Here is a 4987-nt window from a genome sequence, read left to right as displayed (position 1 = left end):
TATATTTTTAAAAATCTTTTTTCCTTTATTTTTCATAGGTTTTCTTCTTTCTCATTAGTTTCCTTAATTTTTTGGCGCGGCCGTCCTTTAGGCTGCTAATCCGGGCAGTTTTCCCCCTTTTTGTGCTCCTTTTTCTTGGCACCATCGAGCATTTTGATTTCGCAACCGCTGTTTTTCCCTCCATGTCATCGAGGACACCCAGCGGCTTCAAGCATTGTACTCGGTGCAACCGGATCATTTCAAGTACCGACTCCCACATGTGGTGTCTCCAGTGTCTTGGGCCCGACCATCTGCCAGCTTCTTGTAAGCTGTGTAAGTTGATGAAAAAATGGACCCAGATGGCTTGAGAGGCTCAGCATGAGAAACGTTTTCCAGATCGGTCCGGTCCTTCGACATTGGTACTGAGGACGGCAGCATCGATGTTGGGGGAAGCATCGACATCGAGAGTTCAGGCAATGGCTGCCGAAAGACCACAACACGCTGGGAACAGTGAGGCATCGAGCATTGATCTCCTTCCATGCATGGTACCGAGAGCTCCAGGGAGCCGAGGGAGTCAGCACCCGAGAAGCATCGGCGCCGGGAAGACCGCTCACCCTCCATTCAGGAGATGCTGATGCGTTGGTCATCTGGCAGCCTGGTACCGGCTCTCGAGCCCCTTCAGATTCTGCAACCAACTTTTCCACCGGCCCCCCAGCCTTTTCCGATGGAAGCTCTCGACGAGCGCATCCGGGCCCTTCTTCCAGAGCTCCTGGAAGGGTAGCTGCGCCAATCTGCCTCGGTGTCGGGGGTGCTTGCGCCTTCCGTACCAACTGCAGAGGTGCCATCGCCTGTGAGGAGGTCCCCGTCCTCAGTGCCGCTTGCAGTACCAGTGTCGGCTGCCTCCCGGGTTGATTCCCCCTCGACGTCGGTGGAGGAAGGCTCGCCGGAGTCTAGGCAGGGGTTGACTTCTCAACGCCCCCCATGGAGGTCGTCGATCCTCAACATCGAGACAGGCTCGGGTTCGGACTGCTCTTAGGGAGCTTTTGTCCAACACCGATGAGGAGCGCTCATGGAAAGAGGAGGAAGACCCCAGATACTTTTCGGAGGAAGAGTCATGTAGGCTTCCCTCTGATCCTACTCCACCAATTGAGAGTAGAATGTCTTCACCTGAGAGTCTCTCTTTTTCATCTTTTGTTAGGGAAATGTCTAAGGACATTCCATTCCCTATGGAGGTTGTGGATGAGCCCAGGGCCGAGATGCTCGAGGTCTTGGACTATCCTCCGCCTGCTGAGGTTGTTATGGCCTCCTTGCATAATACACTGAGGGAAGTGCTTATGCAAAATTGGTCGTGCCCTCTTTCTAACCCAGTGGTTCCCAAGAAATCCGAGTCCCAGTACAGAGTCCATGGAGCGCCTGTAATGGTGAAGGCTCAACTTCCTCACAATTCCATGGTGGTGGACTCTGCTCTCAGAAGAGCCAAGAGTACTAGAGACTATGCCTCGGTGCCCCCAGGCAGAGAGCCTAGGACCTTGGACTCTTTTGGGAGGAGAACATATCAGGCCGCTATGCTCGCCACCAAGATCCAAACATACCAGCTCCACACGAGCATCCACTTCTGGAACTCGGTGAGGCAACTGTCTAGTTTGGTGGAAGCACTTCCTCCAGAGCTCGCCGAACCTTTTCACCAGGTGGTCAGGCAGCAGAAGGCGTGTCGCAAATTCCTGGCCAGGGGGTCTTACGACACTTTTGATGTGGCATCCCAAGTAGCTGCTCAAGGTATACTGATGTGCAGAGTCTCATAACTGCTTGTCTCTGACCTGGATCAGAAGATCCAGCAGCGAATGGCGGATGTTCCTTGCCGTGGGGATAATCTTTTTGGAGAAAAAGTAGAGGACATGGTTGATCAGATCAAAAAGCACCATGATGCCATAGATTATCTCTCCCGCTGGACATCTTTGCTACTGCCTCCTCTTCTAGGAGGTTTTTTGGAGGGAAGAGGAGTGCTCCCTATTCCTATAACAGGCGTAGGTACACTCCTGCTTCTCGGCAGCCAGTTCAGGCTCAATTCCAGCATGCACATTCCCGTCAACGCCGTGCACCTAAGGCCCCTAGGGCTCCCCAGTAAAAGCAAGGGACGGGCTTTTGGCTGGCTTCAGTGCAGCATAGCCACAGTAAACGTTTCTGTGCCAGACAGCTTGCCTGTCGGGGGGAAGTTGATATTTTTTCACCAAAGGTGGCCTCTTATAACCTCCGACTGGTGGGTTCTTCCAATAGTCTGGTTCGGATACGCTCTCAATCTGGTATCCAGGCCTCCAAATTGCCCACCGGGAGCTCAGTCCTTCAGCTCCCAGCACAAGCAGGTACTTGCAGCAGTGGGGTAGCCAAGGGTGGGCTCGGGTGGGCCCAGGCCCATCCATTTTGGGCTCAGGCCCGCCTAGTAGCAGCACATCTATGATGTGGCTGCCAGGGATTCCCCAAGCCCCACCAGCCGAAAACTCCCAACAACTGTCCCTCCTGCATACCTTGTAAATACCAGATCTTTGCCTGCAGTGAGCAGCGACTGATACATACTGCTCGCACAAGCCCCACAGCCTTCCCTCTGATGTATTCCCGCCTATGCGGAAACAGGAAGATACATCAGAGGGAAGGCTGTGGGGCCAAAATGAGCAGTGTGTATTAGTTGCTGCTCGCTGTCAGTGAAAATCTGCTATTTAAAAGGTATGCAGTGGAGGGGGTGATGTTTGAGAGACCATATGGCATGCAGGTGAGAGAGGGAGAGACCAAATCACTTGCGGAGTACTTCTGCCCACCCATCTTGTGCCCAGGCCCACCCAAAATTGGGTGTCTGGCTACGCCCCTGACTTGCAGAGGAACTTTCCGCCCTTCTAAAGGCCAATGCGGTCGAACCCGTTCCGCCAGGGGAAGAAAGGCTGGGATTCTATTCCAGGTACTTCCTTGTACAAAAGAAGACAGGGGGGATGCGTCCTATCCTAGACCTAAGGGCCCAACTCCACCCTCCAAGGCTCATTTTCTGTTCTGTTCCAGGCTACACTCTCATCTAGTTCAATTTATTTTCAGGTCAATCTCTGTTATGTCCTCGCCGTTGCGGGGCCCAATTGACCAATGTTTATTGTTTTGAGTGAGCCTTGGGGGCTAGGGATACCCCATACATGAGAATATTGAGCCTGCTTGTCCTCGGAGAAAATGAAGATACATACCTGCCGAGAGGGGGGGACAGGGGGGACAAAATTCCCAGGGCCCGGGCCTCCAAGGGGACTCGGCACCGCCATCCTACCCGCCACCACCACCGCCACTGGGCCCCTTCCACCCGAACCCCCGCCAGCAGAAGTGCTGTCTTCTGTTCTGACTCCGGCAAACGCGGCCCACACAGACGCGCTCCTCTCACCTGATCTTCGCTGTACTCTCAGGGCTTCTGTGCGTCTGTGCGTCTGACGTGCAGGACGTCAGATGCATGGAAGCCCTGCACAGTACAGTGAAGATCAGCTGAGAGGAGCGCGTCTGTGTGGGCCGCGCACACCGGAGTCAGAAAACAGCACTTCTGCTGGTGGGGGTTTGGGTGGAAGGGGCCTGGCCTGGCCCGGTGGCGGGGCGGGTGGGACTGTGGCGCCGGGCCCCCCTCAGGGGGGGGGCGACGACAACCTGGGGGGTGGCAGTGGGGGCGGGGCCCAAGGGGCGGGGCCAGGGTGGCCTTGTCCTGGGCCCAGCCCAGTCTCTCGGCGGCCCTGCAGGTATTCTCCGAGGACAGCAGGCTCAATATTCTCACAACCCTCCCTCCTCCCTGTTGGAGTTGTTACAGCTGTACTTTGCTTTTTACTGATTAGGGCACGCTCGCGTAGTGGGCAGGAAGCCATTCGCACATGCGCAGTGCGTTCGGTCTGCGTGACGGCGCGTTCTGGAGAGTTCTTTTTGTTTTCAAAGTTCCGGTCTCCTAGGCCGTTGCGGACAACGACCTATACGTGAGAATATTGAGCCTGCTGTCCTCGGAGAATACCTGCTACAGGTATGTATCTTCATTTTACAGTAGTCAAAATGAGGAAACATCATCATCTGAACTAAAAGTGCAAAAGTCTCATTGGTGAAAAATGATCATATCAGTCTTAGTTGTCTTAATTTAAATAATGTCTTCCTCCGTAGATGGTTAAATTGAGAACCATAAGACAATGAATAATCTAAAATCATTCCCAGTGCCTGAGACTCTTTTTCAATAGGTAATATTTTATTAACAGATAATCTAATGGAAGAAGGTATAGTCTCTTCCAGTCTCTTAAACCATAAAACATTAGTCTTATTTGGATTTAGTGTTAACTTATTTAAACAAAGCCCATTCCTGAATTCTGTGTATCCCTGCAGTTACAATATCAGACAATTACGAGATTTTAAAAGGCACTGGTAAGAAAAATAGAATATTATCCATGTAGGATAGTAACTATTCTCTGGGATTGAATTAAGTTGCCCTAAAGAAGATATAAAGAAATTAAACAGTACCAGAGACAATGACGAGCCTTGAGGGACTCTACATCCTGGTGACCAGTACCTGTAAAACTCTTTATTCTGAAGTACACAGTAGCTACGATTCTTCAGAAAATCAGTAAAACAATTAAATACAGATCCCAAAACACCAATGTCTGCCAATCTTTCAAGCAGTAAAGTATGATCAATGGCGTCAAATGCTGCCGAAATGTCAAACTGCAATAGGACAGTATCAGGCTTATTTTCGAAAGAGAAACCTAAACCTACCTCCTCTCTCCCCCTTTTCTCTATTCCTGTGGATGGTACTCTCATTCTCCCTGTCTTATCAGCTTGAAACCTTGGGGTCATCTTTGACTCCTCTCTCTCCTTCTCTGCTCATATTCAACAGACATTTCTTTCTCTATAACATTAGCAAAATCCGTCCCTTCATCTCTGAGCATTCTGCCAGAACCCGTATCCACACTCTTATCACCTCTCGTCTTGATTATTGTAACCTGCTTCTCACCGGCCTCCCTCT

The sequence above is a fragment of the Microcaecilia unicolor genome, chromosome 9 (assembly GCF_901765095.1).
Source record: "Microcaecilia unicolor chromosome 9, aMicUni1.1, whole genome shotgun sequence".
In the NCBI taxonomy this organism is placed as follows: Eukaryota; Metazoa; Chordata; class Amphibia; order Gymnophiona; family Siphonopidae; genus Microcaecilia; species Microcaecilia unicolor.
Note: the sequence above shows the minus strand (reverse complement) of the source record.